The sequence below is a fragment of the Schistocerca serialis genome, chromosome 5, assembly GCF_023864345.2.
Source record: "Schistocerca serialis cubense isolate TAMUIC-IGC-003099 chromosome 5, iqSchSeri2.2, whole genome shotgun sequence".
Taxonomy (NCBI): Eukaryota; Metazoa; Arthropoda; class Insecta; order Orthoptera; family Acrididae; genus Schistocerca; species Schistocerca serialis.
This window is the reverse complement of record NC_064642.1, coordinates 563114152-563139420: the sequence shown is the minus strand read 5'-3', so window position 1 is coordinate 563139420 and position 25269 is coordinate 563114152. Positions and strand designations below refer to the sequence as shown.

The window sequence follows — 25269 nt, the reverse complement described above, 5'->3', positions numbered from 1 at the left end:
CCAGCTGCGCCCTTCTTCTTGCCGGCATGGCTGAGATCATGGTGACGAACAAGTGCCTGCTATCTGGCGTCCGTATCTGCGCCCTTGCCTCGGAAGTCTCCTGTGTGCGTGTCAGGAGCTGAGACGACTGCCCACGGTAGCGAGCCGAGGAGTGGCCCGCCCTGGCAGGCTGCGGACCCCATGCCGGTCTCAGTGGGTCAAACCAACAACCCACCGTGGACTGGGATGCTGCCCACCCCATCTTTTGCTGCGTGTAGCCTGGCGGTGTGACATGCCTCGCTGTCCAGGGGAGCTGCCACACTTGAATGAATCTTGTTAGAAAACAACACCTATTTATACTCGGCTGGACATCTCTGTTTTGCCAAGTGCGCCGGTTCACGTCACGTACGCGTAACACTTATGTTGGCCTGCAGCCCCCTTCTGCCTGTGACTTGCGCCATGGAAACTGCTGTGTGCACCCTCTCCGGCAGTTCTATGCCCCTGTGGCCTCTGTTTGCCTTCGCAACTGCTGGTCAGCGTAACTCACTGCAATCTGGCCAACACCTGGCTGTAACTTGTGATTGGGATATTGCAAAAAACCAACTCTCCCTATCCTAAACGGTGGTGCCGCTACAAGTGAAAGGAATAGGTCGAATTTCATCAATGGACTGAAGACGATCTAATTCAGCTCTTACATGACCTCGTAAAGTTACCGGTCCTGTGCAGGCCCAGAAAAATGGGAGCTGGCAGACTGTTTCATCATAATGTGATTCTGAAATTCTGTTGCACAACCCAGTTCTAGAGAAAATGAAGAGGAAAATTCGATGCAGAAAGTATTTAACTGTTGTTATCGAACTTGATCAGAAACCAAATGCCCTTTTTTGTCGATGGAGAACCCAAGAAGCTTAAAAGTGTCCAAATCAAACAGACTTTCAGTGTAAGCATTGTCCACAACTAGGAATGCTAATGAACAAACCACAGTCTTGAAAGTCACAAGTACAAAAAACTGGGACTCTGTTATTGTTTTATCACTCACCAGCCTCCATGACACTGGAGCCAGAGGGGGAGAACCCAAATCCACATAAGTTTCAGAATTCACCAACATTGCTGCTGCATCTGTGTCCACTTGCATTTACATGTTTCGTTAAACACAAGCAACTCTGGTGTATAACTTGCTTAGAGACACTGTCACTGCTGACAAGTTGTTCACATCCATGTTTGGTTCATTTTCTCTCAGTTTCTGAAGAGAGTTACACGCAGAAGCAATGTAACCCTTTTTATGTCACCTATTACACATTATCCAACGCTTGGGGCATGCAGTTGATTTGTGTTGAATGAAACAATATGGGCACGAAGGCAGTGGAACATGAGACAAGGCTGTTGCTGTTGTAATGCAGACTGCTGTTGTCGTGTACAGTGATTACCTATACAATGATGAGACATCTGTTGGGCTGCTGCAATAGATTCTCCATTCTTTTGTGGACTGACTGAAGGCTGAGAGATGTGAGAGGAACTGATATCTGAAACGTAGGACCAGGCAACCTGTGAAACTTCATATGACTGAGCTATGTTTAATACTTCCTTTTAAGTGTATGATTTTTCACACTGTAGGGCTCACTCTCAAACTTCTCTAACAGGAGCAAGGCTTATAACTGCATCTTTAACCATTTGATCTGCATAAGATTTCTTATGAAGATTTCTCACAAAATTATGACAACGATTAAGTCCATGTAGTTCTACTGCCCGTGCCCTATATGATTGTTTTTGGCCACTTTTGGCAATGGTAAAACTCCACATGACCAGCAACAATGTGAGGACATCTACTATGATAGGTAGAAAGTGACTTGCACACCTGATCAGAAGAAAGACTGAAGGTTCTTGTCAGGGGGCACAATTGGTACAAGCAAGGTGAGATCAATGACAAAAAAGAGCCTTGCACACGTTTATGTCTGTTATGCCAAATGCCTGGAAATGTTGTTGCAGGCATTCTTCAAAAGTGTCCCAGTCTTCTGTTGCATCATCATACCCAAGGAATGGCGGTGGATATTGTCAGCATGTGCTATTGCTCGAGAAGAGACTTAAGCACTACGTCCATGGAAATTAAACTCAGAAGTGGAACATGCAGAGTCGAATATTGTATTCATTGCCAAAGTGTTCCAACACAAGAACATTGCAACTTTATTACATGAAAAAAAAGCATAAACCACGAGAGAGAAAGTACATACAATGGACAACACATGAGTGGCTGGTGGAATCTTGTGCTCCAGCCCATATATCCATTAGTTCTTAAAGGGGGTGCAGCTGGCAGGCTGCACACACAACTGCTGTCATACTATCAGGCTGGGTGGCCTCTTGTGGCCAAATCATGCACAAATTTCATGCACAAACTATGAAGCAGCACACACACACAAATTTGGTAATTACAGCACTTGCTGCAAAGATGCATAATGTCTGCTGCCTGAAAGATGAATTTTGTTTAGAAGTTAACTTTCCATAGGAATGTGAGATTCTTTGGATCAGGAAACACATTAGTTGTGGCTAGACGATGTGCTATAGTATTATTCCTGCAGTCCTGAGCTTTTAAGCCTGTTTCTTGCAGGCAACTACAAACAGCTACTAATTTTCTCAAATTATATACTTTATTCTGGCTTGCTAAACTAATGTTAAGTATGTAATACTGTAATTATTTTATTTAGGTGGTTAAGTAAAATGTGAATTCTGCCATGGTTACTGCAAGGAGTCCATGGAACGAACACAGAATGGGGCAAGGAAGACACAATTACAAGAGGCCTAACCTATTGATGCAGCAAGAACCAGTGTGACAGCACTGAGCAATTATCTCAGACCAAAGGCATAATACAGTCAGGGACTCTGTAATGTCAGTGCCCTGATTACCACATGACCAAGCCAGGGCACTGTCATGAGTATTGTGATAGAGATCAGCATTTCAGCACAACAAGGGCCAGTGAAGTCCATATAAATACCCCTCAGTTTTACATAGATGTATGCAGTCAGGCAGCCACTACATATGAGGTTAGAGCTACACTAGCCTAGGAGACAACATGAGTTTACAAGCTGCCATTGCTGGACTCTACTTATACTAGCAGCAGGCCTGCCAGCTGTGCTGAGTCAAATGCTGATGTCTTGGTGCCTTCTGACAAGTGGGCCTCCTGCAGGCCAGTCATCAGACACGTTACTCTTCAATCTTGGTGGCCTACAGTTCAGGCCCAGGGCAGTGCAGCCACTCACTCATCGTGCCTGGGCAGACAAACACCAATGCTGGTTGCTTGTGCAGGCACTATAGCTGGAAGCTATCTGTCCCATGCCTGGACATCAGTGTGATTCTGAGCACTTCACTGCACTGCACTGCACTGCATTCTGGGCAGTCAGGCTGTCTCCTGTCTATGTTGTGTGCTGCCACCATTCTGGGTCAATGTTTAGGCAGAGCCACTACCAGTGCTGTTCCTCCAGCCAGGTTGCAGGTGGGTGTGGGGCAACCTGCTGTGGGTGCACCTCTCCATACACCATAAACAATGCGTGTTCTGGGGGCTCAAGCATCATCATGATTATGTAAACCAAGGAGTAATAAAAGGTTTGATTAATAATGATGCTTCCGTGAATAACTGTTGGTCAATATCTTGACAACAATCCACTGTCTCATTGCAACCCTACCGTTATAGAGGTCATCCATCCTGAGTCTTTGCAAATAGTTGGCAGAGCATGGAATGGATTCTGTGAGTTGCTTGAAGAATTTCTGAAAGATTTCAACTTCAGATCAACATTTAGATACAGTACTTGTGTAAGTCAAAAGGTCTGCATCGACATCTATACTCCACAAATCACCATAAAGTGTATGGCATATGGTATATCCTATTGTACCAGTTCTTAGGGTTTCTTCTCCCTACTTTCACGTATGGACTGCAGGAAGAATGATCGTTTGAATGCCCCTGTGCATGCAGTAATTATACTAATATTATCCTCATGATCACTATGTGAGCGACACATAAGGTGTTTTAATATATACCTAAAGTCATCATTTAAGACCAGTTCTTGAAACTTTGTTAATAAAGTTTCTCAGGATGGCTTACATCTATCTTCAAAAGTCTTCCAGTTCAGTTCCTTCAGTATCTTGGGGAGATTCTGCCACAGATCAAACAAACCTGTGACCATGCATGCTGCCCTTATTTTTATATGGTCAATATCTCCTGTTAATCCTGTTTGGTATGTGCCCCACACACTTGAGCAGTATTCTAGAACCAGTCGTACAAGTGATTTCTAAGCAATCTTCTTTGTAGACTGATTGTGCTCCCCAGTATTCTACCAATAAAGCAAAGTTTCCCACCTGCTTTACCTGTAACTGAGCCTATGGTGTGCTAATAACCATTGTATTGTGTGACTTAGTGTCTAGTGGATGCTCTAAATATGTGTCAGCCAAATCTGTTTACCTTCTGCTAATTTTAACATTCCTTTCAGTCTGAAAATTGGAAATGAATCTATCATGGACTGAATGTTTGAAATCCACACCTAATCAAAGCAGTTCACATGGCTCCTTGATAACAACTACTGGAATAGCCCAGTTACTTGAGGCAATGGGTTCAGTGATGCTCAAACTTTGGAGACAAACTATCTCTGCATTAATTGATTATTTAACTCAAAAATGTTACTGGGTACTTCATACAGAGCTTTGGTACTACTGTAAGCTTCTGGCATGAACAGTGATTTGTATTCATTTCACAGTTCTTTGTTTCTATCAAAAGAAATGGTAGTTTATTCAATCAGATTCGTTGATGAAATGAAAAATTTTAAAAGCTTCAAGCCCTAAGGTATTTGTCACTTCAATTTATGCCATGGCATTTCATGAACTACTTGGCTTTTTCTTTTAAACTTGACCTTAATTGGAATATTTTGTTCATTATAGGTCTTTGAATAATGGTTCATTCATGACAGACGTTAAAGTAACCTCTGGCGTGCCACAGGGGAGTGTTATGGGACCATTGCTTTTCACAATATATATAAATGACCTAGTAGATAGTGTCGGAAGTTCCATGCGGCTTTTTGCGGATGATGCGGTAGTATACAGAGAAGTTGCAGCATTAGAAAATTGTAGCGAAATGCAGGAAGATCTGCAGCGGATAGGCACTTGGTGCAGGGAGTGACAACTGACCCTTAACATAGACAAATGTAATGTATTGCGAATACATAGAAAGAAGGATCCTTTATTGTATGATTATATGATAGCGGAACAAACACTGGTAGCAGTTACTTCTGTAAAATATCTGGGAGTATGCGTGCGGAACGATTTGAAGTGGAATGATCATATAAAATTAATTATTGGTAAGGCGGGTACCAGGTTGAGATTCATTGGGAGAGTCCTTAGAAAATGTAGTCCATCAACAAAAGAGGTGGCTTACAAAACACTCATTCGACCTATACTTGAGTATTGCTCATCAGTGTGGTATCCGTACCAGATCGGGTTGACAGAGGAGATAGAAAAGATCCAAAGAAGAGCGGCGCGTTTCGTCACAGGATTATTTGGTAACCGTGATAGCGTTTCGGAGATGTTTAACAAACTCAAGTGGCAGACTCTGCAAGAGAGGCGCTCTGCATCGCGGCATAGCTTGCTCGCCAGGTTTCGAGAGGGTGCGTTTCTGGATGAGGTATCGAATATATTGCTTCCCCCTACTTATACCTCCCGAGGAGATCACGAATGTAAAATTAGAGTGATTAGAGCGCGCACGGAGGCTTTCAGACAGTCGTTCTTCCCGCGAACCATACGCAACTGGAACAGGAAAGGGAGGTAATGACAGTGGCACGTAAAGTGCTCTCCGCCACACACCGTTGGGTGGCTTGCGGAGTATAAATGTAAATGTAGATGTAGATGTAGATAACAATTGAGAATCAATTCTGTTATATATTTCCATATTAAGATTAGAGTAAATGTCCTTTGTATTCCAATAGATCCCTAGTGAGGAGATCTTCCAGGATGTAGAACATGTCAGGATATTCCAGAATGTAGAACATGTCAGAAAAACAAGATTACACAATAAATACATACACAGAAAAATAAATATGCTACTGTACCTTCCACAGATCTGATGTGAAATGGTCCTCATGGATGTGGAATAAGTAAAAAAAGAAAAAAATCTTAAACATATTTTTGTTTAAAAGGTAAAAAATAATTATCACAAAACATGTAAATATTTAATACTCTGAGGCGCACATAATAATTCTTAGATTATTGTAGCCATTTATCACCAGATAAAAAAAATCATATTATAACATTTATTTACAATGATTGAATTACTTCACTAAATTTGTAAAGAAGTCAGATTCTCCTAAATATGCATTATTTTATATTATTAGTCAAATATACACATGGTTGGTTCTACAAAGAAATTTATCAGTGGAGTAGAAGGATTTGGCCATCAATAAATCCTTTAGGCTCTTCTTAAACTGAGTTTTATTAGTAGTTAAACTTTTTATGGCTGCTGACAAGTTATTGAAAATGTGTGTGTGTTTTTCAAATTTTATTAAGGTATAAATATATTGGGAAGCAGTAGTTAGTATCCCTAGTTTTCTAAAGAGGCCTCTACAGGATGTTCTTGAATTCATTCCACAAAGAATTCTTATTACATGTTTCAGGACTCAGAAAACTTCTGCTTGGCTTGATAAGTTAACCCAAAAAATAATCCCACATGGCATTTTGGAATGGAATTAATCATAATATGCTAGCTTTATTGTTTTTATACCGCTTATGACTGACATCTGCATGGCAGCTAGAGATTGTTGAGGCACTTCACAGATGAGTTTTTTTTATCAAAGTGTAACCCAAGAATTTAACGCTGTCAGCCTCTAAATCTAGGTAAAAAAATAGCCTCAGTATTGATCTGAAAGGACAAGAGTGCTGATTTATAGTGAGCTTTACTAGCATTATTTTCAGGTTTATTTGAATCTGGGTTGCACTGTGTTTTTAACACAGTAATATCCTTTTCAGCCAATCTTCTGAGTGAGATTGTGCTGGCTTGCTGCCATGCCACAACACTAGCACTCTGTGCTGAAGAACAGCAGTTATATCACTTATGTAAAATAGTACATTGTGGGCTACTAGGCAGTGAAAGCCCTTGGTTTAGTTGCAGTGCATCTGAAACTGTAGAAGTGTTAGCATATGTGTGTTTACAATAGTTAAGTGCCAAATAATTTTTCCACTGACAACAAAGTAAAGTAATGTTTTATTATAGTCAACAAGAGTCAGTAGCTTATGAAGAGCTATTTGTAATGAATAGTTACAAGCTTTTGATCAATGTAGACTACTGTAGACTGATTGCTTCATAGTTGTGTATCATATGCAACTTAACCTGATGTCAGTCTCTGCTGTTGTGCCAGCTAATTCACATGTAAGAAACATTATCTTGCTTTGAAAATTATTTAGTAACCTAATATGTAGCCAAATCAGCAACACTTTTATATTGCATACACATGTTTCTTCTGTAAAATGAGTACCACAGGTCAGTATTTAATAACACAAACAGCAAAAATAAATAAATAAATAATGAAAATAAAAATTAAAAAGATAAAAAAATAAAACCTGTAGCTGCAATTTTTCATTGAATAACTATCACTAAAAAATCCAACTAGGTTAAAAAAACGCTGCAGAGCCATGAGAAATGGTCAACAATGTGATGACTGCCTTCACATTGCATGCTGTTAAGAGACCAGCATGGCTGGAGATGTGGTAGTATTTGACACTGTGCTTATTGCTTCACAATTGTGGAAACTGAGCATTTGATTCTAAAATTCAAAGCCAGTCTGGCAGAAGCATAATCAGAATTAGAGCCACTGGGATATGGAGTTGGCAGCAGCCATGTTAAGATGCCATGACTGACCTCATTTGAACTGTGCTGTCGGGAGAGTTAATCTGGAGTTGGAATGGCTGTCTGAGTGAGGTGCATGGTCACATATTGGTATGGTTTCTGTTGATTCTCTCAGTAAGTGGGATTATACTTGGCATGGCATACACCTTAACAGGAAAAAAGGAGGGTACACTGGCAGGGCTAATAGCAGAAAATTTAAGGGGAAAGGTGTTGCTGTAAGTGGTAAATACCAGTGGTTCTAGGTGTTGGAAAAACACCTTTTTTTACGGCAGGTAAGACAGAAAGAAGTCAAGTTCTAAGAGAGGTTAGGAATGAAATGAACTGTCAGTTTGAGAATGGAACTAAAAAAAAATAATTCTGGGACAGTGGATCAACAAACACCGCTGTTGGTTAAAAATTTTCAATAATCAGCATAAATTTTATTTCCACCCAGTTTTATTTCAGTTATTGCAAAAAGCCAACTATGTTTAGTGCATCAAAACATTCAATGGCTAAGAAGTAAAATAAATGAATTAATTATCTGCATAGATGAATTAGAGTCTTCCAACCCAGTTGATATAATCTGCCTCTCTGAACATCATGTGACTACTTGTATAGATATGTTAAGTGTTGCAGGTTTTAGCTTACCTTCTCATGTCTGTAGGGCTTCATGAAATGAAAGATGGAGGAGTTGCCTCATTCATCACAAATTGCCATAAATTTAATAACATAGACATTCATAAACTCTGCCTGTAGCATCATGTGGAAGCATGTACAGCAAAAGTAAAATTTCATAATAAATCATTCATAACAGTAAGTGCATACTAAGCACCAGCAGGTAATTTTAATCTGTTCATAAATCACTTTGAAGCTCTGTTGGCCTATTTAATAACAAAAAATAAAGAATTAGTGTTTGCTGGTGATTTTAATGTAGATTTTCATGAAAACTCTTCCAGTAAGAACTTACAGTAGAATTGTCATTTAACTAATTTTTACTGTTAACTTTCCAACCAGAATAGCTGAGGGCCCAAAGGCAGCCATTGATAATATCTTGATAGAAATGTCTAATGGACAAAATTATATTATAAAGCCAATAATAAGTAGCCTCTCAGACCATGAAATGCACCTCTTTTTGCTAAATGTCAATACCGATCAGCATATAAAATCCACTAAATCTAAATTCAAGAGAGTAGTCAGTAAGCCAAAAACTGATTTTTTAAAGAAACTCCTCAAAGATGTGAATTGCAGTGATGTTTACAATACTCATAGCATGAATTAGAAATACAACACTTTTATTAACAATACCCTTAACTCATTTGGAAGCTGTTTTCCTCTGGAATAGATCCAGATTAGAATGAAGTTTACAAAAAAGCCATGGATTACTCAAGGAATAAAGGTATCCTGTAAGACAAAGAAGAAACTATCTATGAGCCAGAAACAGCTCTGGTGTAAATACTATAGATCATTACAAAACATATTGCAAGATATTCAAGATAGTAATATGGACATCAAAGCAAATGCATTATCAGAAAAGGACAGTCACATCAGATAACAAAATAAAGACAATGTGGAATATAGTGGAGAAAGAGACTGGTAGAGCCAGAGATGAAGAGGAGCACATAGCATTAACAATAAATGACAAAGGGGGTAACAGATGTGTGAGCTTTTCAATAAGCGCTTCATAGCTGTTATTGAAAAGATGAGGTTGTCAAGTTCAGTACATGCTTATATGGAATATCTCAGATCAGTCACTACAAATAACTACAATAATATCTGTTAACTACAATAATATCAGTAGGACCCTCACAACACCAGTAGAAGTAATGTCCAACATAAAATCCTTAAATTAAAATATTCTGGTGGCTATAATAATATATCAACAAAGTTGATTAAACAGTGTGCCTCAGTTTAATGACATTTTAAGTTATTTGTGTAACCAGTCTTTTATCACATTTGTAGGTGGTTGAAATATGCTGAAGTTGATAAGCCTTTGTATAAGAAAGGAGATGAAGAAATACCATCAAACTTGCCTTTGCATAAGAGAGGAGATAAAGAAATACCATCAAACTTCCATCCACTTTCAATTTTGTCAGCATTCTAAAAATTTAGAAAAGATAATATAAAGTCATCTTCTTAACCATCTGATAACAAATAAAATATTATCCAAGTCACAATTTGTATTTCTAAAAGGTTCTGATATTCAAAAGGCTATCTAAAAATGCAGTGAAGGATATATTTATTTCATTAGACAATAAGTTACAGGCTACTAGTATATTTTGTTATCTGTCAAAGGTCTTTGATGGTGCAAATCACAATATCCTTTTAAGTAAATTAGAATATTACAGTTTAACAGGAAATATTGCAAAACGGTGCAAATCCTATATATCTCTCTGTTAGAAAAGAAAGAGTGTCAAGAGGAGAGAGACATGTATTAAGCTATCAGGCATTACCCAACTGGGAACCAATAACATCTGATATCCCCCAAGGCTCCATCTTAGGGACCTTGCTTTTTCTTGTGTATATCAATGACCTTCCATCAGTAACATCACCAGAGGCCAAATTCGTTTTGTTTGCAGATGATACAAATGTTGCAATATAAAGTATAACCTTAGAAAGGTCAGCTAATGAAATAGTCGTGTACATAATAAATGGTTTGCAGCCAATTCTCTATCACTGAACATTAAAAAAACAAACATACTTATGCAGTTCAGAACTCGTAAGAGGTTTCTGCCAGTATATACCTAAAATATGATGACAAGCAGATAGAAGATGGTGACAGTGCTAAATTCTTAGGATTACAGTTTGATAACAAATTTAACTGGGAGAACCCTACCACAGAACTGCTGAAGCACTACACAAATCTCTATTTGTTATGCGAATGTTGTCAGAGAGAGGTGATATAAAAAAACTGGTGTACTAAGCTTACTTTCTCCATAATGTCATACAAGATTATTTTACGGGGTAACTCACCAAGCCAGGCCAAAGTTTTCCCAGCCCAAAAACATGCAACATAAATTATTTGTGGTGGGGAACTCAATAACGTCCTGCAGAGGACTGTTTAAGGAACTGGGGATACTAACTATAAGTACTGCTTTCCTATATATTTATTCATTCCTTGATGGAATTTGTAATGGTGCTACTTCTGCACAATTGCTCCCCTCGCCATCCTATCCCTCACTCCGAAACCACCACTACCAGTGAATTTGTATTTTTAAACTAACAGCCCAGTTCGTGGAATCAACATTAGAAATAAGAATAACTTTCACAAAGATTTAAAGTCACTTACTTTGGTTCAGAACAGTGTCCACCATTCAGCAATAAACATTTTCAATAAAATGCCAGCAACTGTAAACTGTTTAACTAACAATAAAGCTCAGTTTCAGAAGAGTCTAAAGGATTTATTGATGGTCAACTCCTTCTACTCATTGATGAATGATTTTATTTATTTATTTATTTTTTGACCAATTGCACATCACCAATGAGAATTTCATTTAGGATCTGTCAAAGGTACATTAGCATATCTGTTCTTATTTTGTAAATATTTATTGTGTATTCTTGTTTTCTGACGTGTTCCACATCCCAGAGGATATCCTCACTATGGATCAATCGGAAAGAAAAGTACATCTAATCTAATCTATTCTAATCTAATAGAACATATGACTGGACTGTAGTCAAACTTGCAAAATCAGGAAGCTGCAAATCTGCTAATTAGTCTATATGTCTCCCAACAGCTTTACTGATTTGAAGACTGTAGACAAAAGTGTGCAGACAACCCTAGCATTACAGTAACACTCTGACAAAACAGGTAAACCACAGAGATCTTTGTACTAGAGAGTAGTCATGTGAAAGGAATGCCTAAGTCATTAGAGAACTCCTTGAGTGGGGAATACCACATGACTAGTATTTGTATTCAACTGTTGGGATTAGGAATGCCACCTGTAGCATACACTCTCTGGAGAAATATCTTGGTAATGAAGATGATGTAATTATTAGGGTGTTGCAACCACAGGTGGGGGGGGGGGGGGAGGGGGAGGGGGGGAATTGTCCTCTTGTGCACCTGTCACACTGTAATCGCTTCATATCTATACCTGGGAATTACTGCCCACACAAAGGCTGTCAATAAAACTGCAACACAAAAGGCTGCATTTGGAGTGGTGCTTTGACTGTTATGATGGTCTGTTAATGAAAGGTGTCACATGGTGTTCAGTGATGAATCACTGTTCTGCACTAGCCCCGGATGACCATCATCGGCAAATATGGTGGTGACCTGGTGAGAGTTCCCATTCGTCTAGTGTTTTGGAGAGGCGCAGAAGTAGTACTCCCAGCATCTTCATGTGAAGAGCAATTGGGTATGACTTCAAGTTACAGCTGGTAGTGACTGAGGGAACTTCAACAGTACAGTGGTATGCCATGGACATCTTGTGTTCTCATGTGTTACCTCCAATGCGAGAGTATCATGGGGCCATTTTCCGTAGGACAATACTTGTCCACACATGGCAGGTGTCTCTATGAACTGTCTGTTTGATGCTGAGGTACTGTAAAATGAGATCAATCAGATCAAAAACAGCATTTTAAATTTTGTCCATTTACTGTTGCGACATCGGAATAAAAATTCAGTATGTTAATTCCACAAACTTGATAATGTTATATTCAAGTATTTCATTATTTTTAGTTTATAATTGCAGTTATTATTTTAAGTTAATTGTTGATTAGTTTCACCTCCTCAGTTGGGGCGAATCCAATCACCATTGGATTTTGTATGTAGGGATGGAATCAGACTTCTGGTGGAGTGAATCCAATCACTATTTTGATTTTTAAAAAAATATATTGCTGTATTTGCAACAAAATTTTACAATTTCTAGCCTAAACAGATTTTTATAAGCACATTAAACTTGAGATTTTTGCTATACATACATATGCATTCACAAAATTTGACAAACAAATATTAATTTTTGGTTATTGTATGTCATAATGAATGTGAAAAGTATTTACTCAATGTCATAATCATTTATCTCTTCAAAATAAATTTCTCTCACCTTGTATGTTCCGGAACAACTTTTTTAATAATCTGGGCTCTTTCTACCTAAGTTGCATCATCAGTTTCTGGAAGGACAAAAGAAATATTACGATCAAGAACTTACTTGCTCAGAAATGGCATTTCAGAGGCATCATTAGAGATGCTTTCAACTTTACCAATAAAAAACCTGAACCTTTTATCATAGGAAATTTTGCTATGGTGAAATCATTTTCTTTAAATTCATGCCAATCTTTATCCTTCTCCTTGTCCATTTCTTCATTTCATTTGATTCGTGCTGTTCTAGATCATTTTTAGATGTTCTGCATAGGGACTCCCTGCTTGCAGCCCCATCACTACCATTTTCATTGAAGTCACTGATAACAGTTCCTTTCCTGGAGTTAATGCTAAATGCTTTACTTGGCGCAGCTTTCCTTTTGTTTCATTAGAGCCAACCTGCTTCAATTGCATTTCGGAGGCTGCTGCCCAAGAAACTTCTGATGAGCTGGTGCCATGTGCATTGTTATCGGTTGCTGTGAAATGACTTTATCAGGACAGAAAAGAAAAATTCCTGTTTTGTGAACCCAGATATTTGATTTGGATGTGATAGCTATATTTTCAAAGGTTTTCTTCAACCACCTAGGAAATTCGAATTTTGGCACCACTCCACTATTCTTCCTTTTCCAATCATCTAGCGCATTTCTCCAAGCAAGTTCTAAAAGTCTAAAAAAGGCCACATCAAGTGGCTGACACAAATGACTAGAATTAGGTGGTAGAAGCACAAATTTAATATCCTGCTCCTAGCACAGTTTAATCAGGTTATATGACAGATGACTCGAGACATTGTCACCTATAATCACTTTAGGTCCCTCTAATTGCTGGGCATAAGGCAAGACAATTTTAACAAACCATGATTCAAACATGGTTATGTCAAACCAACCACTTTGATTCCTATTATAACCTGCACCAGTTATGCCCCCTTCATTCCAAGTATCATTCAGGTGTTTTGCCCTGTAAACTATGTATGGTGGGAGGACTGAGCCATCAGCAGCTGCTGCTATCATCACACTGATACTTGACTTGGAACTATCCACTGTCAGTTCAGGACATCCTGTGCCTCGCTTGACTATTACTTCCACTTGTCCAGGATCGTCACAAAAGTTTGTCTTGTCTTAGTTTATAATGTTGGAGGGAGGGGCACCACTCAAGGTCACTTCAAGGTTTTTAAAATAATCTATCACTGTTTTTCAGGTAACTACTGCCTTTGCCCACTTTGCATTTTCACTTACTTTAATCGTTAGTTCTTTATTTCTTTTCAGAAAAGATTTTACTCACTCTTGCCCAGGTTGATTGTCACAAAGTCTATTTCAATCTTCCCTGCTTGATTGATATATGCCTGTACAATGTCCCTAATGCCATTATTCCTGCAAATAAACCCCCATTTTGCACAAACCAATAATCCTTCAACCAGGCTTTTTTTCTCACTATTGGTTAATGCTGGTTGGCCGCCTATTTCGTATTTGTACCTTTCCATGAGTTTGTCATTTAATGTGGTATATGGAACTGCATATTGCTCTGAAGCTTTCCGGATGCTTATTTTTTCTGATTTGACAGCTTTCACTGGATTTAGAAGAAATTCTGGTTTTTAGTTAGTTTTCTGTGTTGGTCCCAGAAACTTTTGGTATACTCGCATGATCAGATTCACCCTAAAAAATGCAGTTTTGTAAGTAGACCTGCATAGTGACCAAGCAGTATTAGCAATGAACAAAAATACGAAACTGTACCACTTAAAACATTCTTATGCAAGCAATAATATTGCAGCATAGCCGTTACACTTCAGAAGTAACTGGCACCAGTGGAAGTTTTCACACTGTTATATTGACTACACGAGTGTAGCACAAGAATCACATACCTACTGACAATGCAATTTCCTGGTTGCATGCACTCCAACATGCCATTGTTGTTTAGATTAGTCAAAAATTCATGACAATGGTCATCTGCAATGTAATTGTTAAATGCTACACTCAGTTATCCAAACAGGGAAAAACCGGTAAAGGATCGGATTGGATTCACCTCATTTTACAGTACTCTTATAGACAACAAAATCCCCAGCTCTGTCCCTGATAGAAAATGAGTGGGACCAGCTTACACATCAACTCTGTCCCAATACCTATATATCAAGGTTCAGTTATAACAATTGGGAGCTAGCTTTCCTCGTGAGAGAACGGCTGCATAACACCATTCCCAACTGAATCAGTGCAAGCATCCAGGCCAAAGAGGGTGCAACATAATACTGATAAGTGGCCGCATACTGCCAAAGTTCTTTGTACTTTTGACTCAATTTTATAATCACTGTATTAACATCATATACCCTCTTTTCATTTCATTTCCTCCTATGGCCGCAGGGTGCTTTACTTTTTTTGTCAAGTAGTGTATTTGACATATCACATAGTAGGATTTAGGGCAAAGTGGGAAATGTGATACTAATCATTGGTTTTGACTAGTGATGTAGCAAACATGCATCAGGTGACATAAACATGGTGACTGCTATGTCATATCCTTGGACATATTTTTAAACACGAATGAAACAAACAGTTTTTATTATTAGACTTTGGTGCATAAAAAATTAGTTACAACTACAATGCTCAATTAGAGATTAGTCAAAGAAACATTTATTGAAAATAAAACAAACTGAACATCATAAAAAGCTCTACATTATCAACAGATATCACAACACACGGCGTGAACTTAAAAAATTAATTTAACTGCAGCTCAAGTGGGAATTTCCATTCATATTTATAAGTATTTGCATGTGCCAGTAGTAAATCACAGTTATCATAAGAAGAACAAAAGAAAAATAATTTTGTGTGTATGTGTTGTGCGTGTTTTTAAATATAAATTAGAAAAAATCTTTACTGTAAAGAAGAAAGATTGATAAACGGGCAAAGCAGTGGAATTTCACCAAAACAGAAAGGATTATGTTTTGACTCTTACACAAAGCAGAGATTTTAAGAAAGCACTAATCTGAAAACCAAAGAATATGACAGTGAATAGCACTTTTAAAAAAGTGCAATTCACAATACATGTAAAAAAAAAAAAGAAGTGACATCACATCAGCAACTACCATTATGCCACGGGTCAAAGCTTGTGCCTAATATTGCAAATCTGTCATGACCTGAATATAGAAGCTTTTTGCACATCTCTCTCCAGTGTCTTTAATGTATAGCATTATCTGAAGAAACAACACTACCCAAGCACTGGAAGTTGTCCGCCTTATACATCTCCTCTTCTGCAATTGTTGGATGGGATACTGAAGAGTTCTTACTCAATGTCAAACAAGTTGTTTTAGTTCCACTGATTTTATGACCCATTTTTGTGGTTTCTTCATTCCAAAGATCTAATTTAGTTTGCACATCACCATTTTCTTGCCTGGCAACATCACATTCTATAAAAGGCCTCTACTATTATAACATGCAGGTAACTGTGGTTCTCTCATAGTACAATGTAAACTTTCATGGCAGGAAATGTCACAGTTAATAAAAAATTTCTGGGCTATTATGCCATGGTGAAAGTATTTCACATTTAAACCCAGCATTTCACCCCCATTTGCGGAGGACATTTTCAAGGGGGATTGTAGCTTCTTTGAATGTCCGATTCACGCCTGGCTCTCAACCAACTGCAACAGCAAACTTCCTTTTACATGTGCTTCCATGCATTGGTATGATGTCACATGTTTTGAATACCTGACTGCAATTGGCCATTGTCAACTGCCATCGTCTGCTGTTGCTATCACCTCATGGTGAAAGACTGGTACACATCTTCTTCAGCACTGGAATCCAGATGTCATTCAATCTCATACCTTCCTCCTTCCTACTGAAATTCCTGGGGTATTTTGCAATCTCTATGGCCTCTCTGTGTAGCCTTTCATGGTAGTCGCTTGTTGGGGTCAGGACTTGAGTCCTGTCAAAATGAATGTGCTGGTCTCCTAGCTGCAAAACTTGTTCTGCTACAGCTGATCTGTCAGTCTCCTCTCTTCTGCACTTGTCCTTGTGCTCTTCTAGTCGTTTCTTTACCATTACACCTCCCCACAACTAAACCTAATCATATAAATTCCAGGTTTTTACAGCGGTTTGCAAGCATCCTTGGCCAGTTTTTGATGATCTTGTACCTTCAACGTGGGTTTGTAGATTACTGTGATGTTCCTTTTTTTTCTCCTTTGTGGTCAGTAACATCTTTAATGAAAGGTAGGAAAACTTGATTTCACAGGCACTTGTGCATCACTATGATTTCTGCACAGTGGGCTTAGTGCTCTTTTTACCTCAGCAGACGAATAACCATTCATGAGCAATGTACTGGTGAGATGTTTTAATTCTGCATCAAGCAGTTCTGTTTTGCAGGTATTCCTTGCTCTATCCGCCAATGTTTTTATGATGCCTTGCTTTTGCTGTGGGTGGTGGTCCAAATTCCGGTGTAGGTCTGTGTGCATGGGTTTTTTGTAAACCATGTAGCATAAGCTGCCCTCTACTTTCTTGAAAACAAGCACATCAAGATTATTTAATCTTCCGCCTACCTCCTCCTCCATAGTAAACTGAATTTTATAATTAATCCCATTGAGATGTTTGTGAAACTGACCCAGTTTCTCTCTGCCATGCTTACACAAAACAAATGTATCATCCACATATCAGAACCAACTATTCAATTTCTTGTTGGCAGTTTCCATTGCTGCTCCTCAAATTTTTCCATGAAGAAATTCGCTGTAACTTGGCGAGCCAAGGCGTGAATCAGACACTCAAAAAAGCTACAATCACCCTTGAAAATGTCCTCTGCAAATGGGGATGAAATGCTGGGTTTAAATGTAAAATCCATTTGAGCATGGCATAATACCCTGGAAAATTTGATTAACTGTGACATTTTCCACCATGAAAGTTTATATTTTCCATAGCCATGTCATCTGTCTGTTCATAGAACTCATTATTCCAGTTCAAATATATGGTTGTGAGACAATATTTCAACAGTTTTGCAATATCAGGAGGAAAAATCTGTCTCACCTGTTGCAACACCTTCTCGAGCAGAACCACGGAGACAGCGATAGCTGGACCACTATTCTATTTGCCCACATACAGCCGCATTAATGTTGCCAAGAACTTGGCAACTGAATAGGCTGGTGAACCAATAGCACTCACTATAGGTCTTAGAGGAACTTGTTCTTTGTGCACCTTCAGCAACCCATAAAGCCTTGGTGGTAGCACAGCTGAGTTGAGCAGACTTTTCTGAATGCTCTGTTTGATAGAGCACTTTTCTTTTTTTAACAACAACATAACAATTCTAAGAACTTTATCATTTTGGCCTTTACTGAGCTTCCTATATGGTTGTGGCTCTAATAAGTCATTAATCTTATTGTGATAGTCGGTCACATTCAAAACAACTATCATATTTCCGTTGTCAGTGGGGGGAATGATAATACTGCCATCCTCATTCAGGTATTTTATGGCATTCCTCTTGCCCAGAGTTAATTTACTTTTTGGAAGCTTTGTGTGAGCCTATACTCCCAGAGCTTCTATATGGATTTCTTCAGTGTAACCATGTCCACACCACAAATGCCTGCTTCTACACTGGTTATTATTGATTCCATGGGCGCAACTTGCAGACTAATGACAAAGTTTCAACCCTGGCAAGCACAGATTCTCTGATAACTATCAGTGTAGTCACATGAACATTAACATAGCAGTAGTAGATGAACAGCATCTGTTTATCACAACCAGGAAAGTAGCACTTAAAATTACAGCAAAAACTGAAATCAGCTTCAAAAGACAAACATAATAAAATTCTTGTATATCACAATGCATATTGATTTTAGTCATTATGAGTGAGTATATATTGGTGTATGTGCAGATGGATATGTGTGTGTATGCGGGTGTATACCTGTCCTTTTTTCCCCCTAAGGTAAGTCTTTCCGCTCCCGGGGTTGGAATGACTCCTTACCCTCTCCCTTAAAACCCACATCCTTTCATCTTTCCCTCTCCTTCCCTCTTTCCTGATGAAGCAACCATTGGTTGCGAAAGCTTGAATTTTGTGTGTATGTTTGTGTTTGTTTGTGTGTCTATCGACGTGCCAGCGCTTTCGTTTGGTAAGTCACATCATCTTTGTTTTTTGAGTATATATTTTGTTTGAAATGATTAAATAATAGTATTTGAATTTATAATTTACAAGTAGATATTACTTAAGTAGATATGTGAATGTATATTACAACTACTTTTTACCTGAAGATCTCTGCAAAACGTTTGGTCATTGATTCACCACAAAATTTTACTACTCAATTTTGCAGAATAAATAATAGCTGTTCACTGGTTTAAACAAAAAGATCTCCCTGTACAGTAAGTTGGGTGAAAATATCTTAAAGGTTCTATCACTGTTTTCTATATGGAAAAAACACTGAAAAGAGGTTAAGATTTGCTTATCAGTCCACTAATTCTTCTCCTTTGTGATGTCCAGGAGAAAAAATTAGTTCTACATGTGGCATTTCATTTAGTATTTGACTATAAATATATATTACTGGGACCTAACATAATAGTTGTTCATTTTTAATGACACTGCGGTTTTTTTTTATATCAAGAGTGATGCAGTTTCCCTGGCTGAATCATAACCTGTGATATCATGTTAGTTATTTCGAGCCTCTATCACACATCTTTCAACACTGTAGCACTGCAGATAGTATGATTCCAAACACAAGTGGAGACCTGTCAGAAAGTGACTGTGTCACTTTCAGTTTGTACAGCTGCTGCGAATGCTGCAGACGTTTTTCACTTTGAACATTCTATCTTAAGTTTTTTCCCTAAGATTTTTTAAGTAACAGAAGCCAAACTGTGATACCTATAGTTATAGACTGTTTTCTTGTCTCTCCATTTATAAGTATGGTTTGTTAATGTTTATTTTAGGTACTATATCTCAAAATATTGGCTGATTACAAACAGAACTCAACTGGATTCTGATCAAGTGAGTACAGTTGTTTAGCTCTTTGTGAGACATACCTCTGTAACATGTCTTACTGCTTTTTGGCAATCTATTAGTCTGTGTAATTTCATAAGCAGATGTGTCCTTGAAATACATATCCTTAAGTACATACAACACCAGTGAAGATAATGCAGTAGCATCTGAAAGTTTAGTTTTTATTTCTTCTGTTTCCTGACAGTTATTTGGAAAAATGAAATTGGTGATCAGCAATTCAATATATCCTCATCTGATTATAGAATTGGACCTCAATTGCACCATTCTATTCTATCTTGGGAGACTTTTATGACTGCTGTGCTTATTTCATGCTTTTTTGTGACATTCTGACTTTACAGTATTATTCATGACTACAGCTAGTGCTTTGAACTATATTAATTCTTGCTTTCTTTCATATCAGACATTAACCATTCTTCTACCTAGTTCTTTTCAAAACTACTCTCATCTGCAAGAAGAAGGGGGGGGGGGGGGGAGGAAAGTATAAATGCCGCTGTAGGAAGTGAGTTAAATTTATTCCCATTGTTCTTCTTCTTCCTCCCGGAACACTGCTGTTTACACAGATCATTCACAAAGTCTCTTCCAACGTTCTCTTTTCTCCCACAGACTGTTGTTCACCATTTCCTCCCATTGGAGGCCTCTTCGATTGATGTCATGCTTCACTTGTTCTCTCCATCTTGTTGATGGTCTAGTTTCTTTTAGGCAGTTCATACAGAGCATGTTTCACATCTCATATCCTATCCCTTCTCATCTTTCTTAGGATCCCTCTTAGAAAGCGCATCTCCGTTGCTTGTATTTTACTCAAATCTTTCTTTGTCCAGACCCAACATTTTCATCCATAGTTCTAAACTGTAGATAATATGACTTTTACAAATATATAATGGTTTGGCATACATTTTCCAATGCCTAACTATATCTGATACACAATAATAATAAAATTTCAAGCAACGTTCTGTCCTCTGTTGATGTTTCGTTTTCTGCTTACCTTACTTCCTGTGTATTTCAAATCATCTACTTCTTGTACCCTCTGCAGCTATTCAGTTGTTCTAATTTCTACTCATTATCTTCCCATATCATCACATTGTCTACATATGTTATGATTTTCATATTATATGCTGCTGATGCTTGGGAAACTTTGCTTATGATGGTGTCCATGACTGTACTGGAGAGCACTGATGAGCAAAGACTTCATCACCAAAACCGTCTATATGATCTTAATCATTATTGTAAATTTCCTGTAACAGTATTTAGCAAATAACACATGCCAGCTAAATTAGGGGCACTGAAAACCATTTTTAAAATTCCAAGTGATCACACTGCAGCTTGAGGTGCTGATTTCAAGTATAATCACAGCTTTTTCTCTAGTCACAAAAGGTGGGAAAAATGTGCATGTTATATTGAACTGTTTAAACAAATATTGCAAAATTAGACAGAAATCCATGTAAAATCCAGCAGTAGTCAACAACCACCCATGTCTCTTCTGAACATTTTTCATTTTTTTACAAATACTTCATACATAAAAAAAAAAAGAGTTCAAATGTCTGAACCAACAAACCCAGCTTCTGACAATGCAGAAACTGTTTCACAAAAATATTTAAAATATTTCTGTCTTTTTTTGTTTCATTAATCCCAGTATAAAGTGTAGTGGAGACAGGAGAACTTCCTTCAACTCACACACACTATTGCAAACTAACTAGTCCAAATCTGTTATAGACTTTTGTAATTCCAAACAAAAAAGTGACTTAAAGGTAGCAAATGTGCACACACTGGACGAGACTTCATGTGAGAGGTTCCATGGATAATAAACTGAGATGACACCAGGAGTGGACGAGTTAATCAAAAAGCTCAGCTCTACCTGCTTTTCACTGTAAAAATTTCAGCCATTGTGTTGATCTACAGACAGGATTGATAACATACTTTCATTGAGTATTGTCCTGTGGCATAATTTTCTGTGTCAACACAACTCCAGTCAAGACATAGATTGATACTACAGAAAATTACAGCAAGAAAATTATGTAAAGTAGACAACCAGGCATCTTGCAGAAACTTCCTTAGGGGCCCTGGTATTCTTACAGTTATGTGTCTGGTACATCTACAGCTATTCTCCACAAGCCATCTTGCAGTGTGTGGTGGAGGGTACTTTGTGTACCACTGTCACTTCCTCCTTTTCCTGTTCCAGTCACCAATTGTTTGCATGGAGAATAATTGCTGGTAAGCCTCTGTGTGATCTCACGTCTCTCTGACTAACCTCCATGACCTTTTCGTGATACATGCATAGGGGAATCAATTTATTGGTTGACTCTTCTAGGGACATATGCTTCCAGAACTTTAACAGTAAAGCATGCCATGAAACAGAAAGCCCCTCTTGCTGCATCTGTTGCTAGTGTGGCTCAGCATCTCTTGATACTTTTGCACTTATTGAATGAATTTATAACAAAATGTGCTGCTCTTCTTTGGACCATCTCTATTTACTTTGTCGGCCTTATCTGGTATGGATCCCAGACTGACAAGTAAAATTCAAGTATTGGTCAAAGGAGGGTTTTGTAAGCTATTTCCTTTGTAGATGGACTACATTTCCCTAGGATTCCTCCACTGAATCTCATCTGACTTACCTGCCATCAGTTTTATGTGGCCATTCCACTTTAAACTGCTCCTTATGCACACATCTAGATATTTTATGGATGTAACTGCTTCCAGTGATTGTTTTGCAATTATATCATCGTACAGGAAGGGGTATTTTTTACTATTTGTGCAAAATGTGTTACATTTGCTTATGCTGAAGGTCAGTTGCCACTTCCTGCACCAAGTGTCAATCCCATGCAGATCTTTCTGCATTTTGCTACAGTTTTCAAACATTTAACTTCTCTGTATATAACAGTATCATCCATGAAAAGCCTCATGAAACTTCTGACAGTATCACTGAGTCATTTATGTATATATCCTGAAAAGAAATGGTCCTATAACACTCCTTTGGGTTATGGTATAGTCCCGAAGCTACTTTTATGTCTGCAGAATTCTCTCTGTTGAGAATGACATGCTGTGTTATATTCAGTCGTATCACATAGCTGGTCTGATACTCCATATGTTCATATTTTGTTCATTAGACTCCAGTGCAGAACTATATCAAATGCCTTCCAGAAGTTGAGCAACATGGCATCAATGTGGGTGCCAGTATCTACTACTCAAGGACAAACACAATCACTACTTTTGGAACCCTTACTAATTACTACAAAGGAGATTTTTCAGTCTAAAGAAATGTCATAATATGTGAGCATAAAACATGTTCTAAAATTTTACTGCAGACTAACATTGGATATATAGGCCTATAGTTGTGTGCATCTATTCGACAACCCATCTTCAAAATGGGAATGACCTGTGCTTTTTTTTCAGTCATTTTATATTTACTCACTAATCGTATTTGTAGTTAAAAGTAAAGAGTGAATGTAGGTAAACAGTGAAACTCACATCCACAATGCTAGAAGTACAAATAGCTTCCTTATAAAGTATGAATCCCCATCTATATTTCAGAATGGAATTTTACGATTCTGGCACAAAAGCCTACAAAAAGATTGCTGACAGACATAAGACAGGAAATTGAAAATCTCCTGGTATTTGAAAGTGAAAAAGAATGTTGGCAGCTAATTAGCAACTGCTACAATTTATCAGAGTATTTGGATTTAACAATATACATCATGCTTTACTGTGACAGTTGTATTAAACAAATCTTGACTTTTCCAATATGCACACAGCTGTTAGTGTTCAGTGTAAAATTACGTAAATGTCTCATTTGAAGTGTTGGCTAAAAACAGCAGCTGGACAATTTAAAAAGAAAGATCAGTGGCTTTGTAACTCATATCTGATCTCTACCAGATAGCCACTCTCAGTCCATCCAAAAATGTCATCTTCAGTAGTCTCCCACAGCTGAACAAACAGAAGATGACATCTCTAGAGAGATCAAAAGCCACAGTAGCACAGTTTATCTGATATTAACACTGAAACTGATCATAGCCGTGGAAGTTTTTGGCAACTGTGACTGAAAAAAAAATCCTTTTTAATAACTGACAGTCACTGACACTCCATCTTCATGTCACTAGCTCAAATGTACTGTAGAAAGAGAAGAGGAAGTGGATGAAAATGAAATACATGACTTGATACTGCAAGAAGAGTTTGACAGGAAACTGGAAGGAAAGTTCAAAACAAACCTGGAGCAGACTATATTTTTATGAAACTTATTAAGATCGTTGGATAACAAGCCTGATATGTGATAGGTTAAATATCCTTTCAGACATCAAGAAGAATTAATAACTGCAACACTAAAGAACACAGGTGGTGACAGGTGTAAGTATTACCAAAACATCAGTTTAATTAGTCCTGGTTGTAGAACAGTAAGAAGAATGGAATGACTGGTTGAAGATGTTACAGGGGTAGTTCAGTTTGGATTCTGGAAAAATGTAGGAACACGTGAGGTAATGCTGAATCTACAGCTTTTTGTAGAAGATGGGTTGAAGGAAGGCAAACTCACATTTAAAGCATTTGTGAATGATTCTGACAGTGTTTACTGTAATACAGTCTTTGAAATTCTGAAGTTACCATGAATGAAATGCAGAAAGGAGAAGTTTATCTGTACAGAAACAAGGCTGCAGTCAGAAGATTTGATGGGCATGGATGGGAGGAAGTATTTCAGAGAGGACTAAAACAGAGTTGTGGCACATTTCATTATATAAAGAGAACAAAATAATGGAACACAAGAAGAAATTTGGAAAAGGAATTGAAGTTCAAAGAGAAGACCTAAAGACTTTCAAGGTTTGCCGATAAGATTGTACTTCTATCAGAGATGCCTAAGGACTTTGAAGATAAGTTGAATGGAATGTGTAGTAACTTAAGTAGAGGTTTATAAGATAAACATCAACAAAAGTAAAATAAATGGTAAAGAAGTGTAGTGAAATTAAGTTAGGAGGTGCTGAGGGAATCTGGTAAGGAACTGAGATTCTAAAGTGGTAGGTAAGTTTTGATATCTCTACTGCAACATAACTAACCATGACAGAAGTAAATACAACATGAAATGCAAACTGGCAACTTGAAAAAGAGAAATATGTTAACAGTGAATATAAATTTTAGTGTTAGAGAGCCTTTCCTGAATTTATTTGTCTGGAAAATCATCTTATATGGAAATGAAACATGCGTGATAAACAGAATAGAAACTTTTGAAATGGAATGTAAGTAGCAAAAGAAAACTGGAGATCATATGATTAGAATGAATAACCAAATGAAAGGGTACTGAATCCTATCAGGGAGAAAAGAGCTTTCTGGCACAACTTGAGTAAAAGAAGTGGTATGTAGACAGGACACATTCTGAGACATAAAGGAATAATTAATTTTATAATAGAAGGAAATGTGAGGGGTTAACTTATGGAGGTAGACCAT

The 25269-nt window shown here is 37.9% G+C and overlaps 1 protein-coding gene across 5 annotated transcripts in view; it reads left to right on the top strand.

The window, feature by feature from the left end:
* The first annotated feature begins 19705 nt into the window (after positions 1-19705).
* Positions 19706-25269, top strand: part of LOC126480686 (protein lingerer) — a 134059-nt gene continuing 128495 nt past the window's right edge. For 2 of the 5 annotated variants that reach the window (XM_050103920.1, XM_050103919.1), the window contains exon 1: positions 19706-19836. The gene's annotated coding sequence lies outside the window, so the exon portion shown is untranslated. The remainder of the gene's footprint in view (positions 19837-25269) is intronic. The other 3 variants (XM_050103918.1, XM_050103917.1, XM_050103915.1) reach the window with 2 other exon arrangements.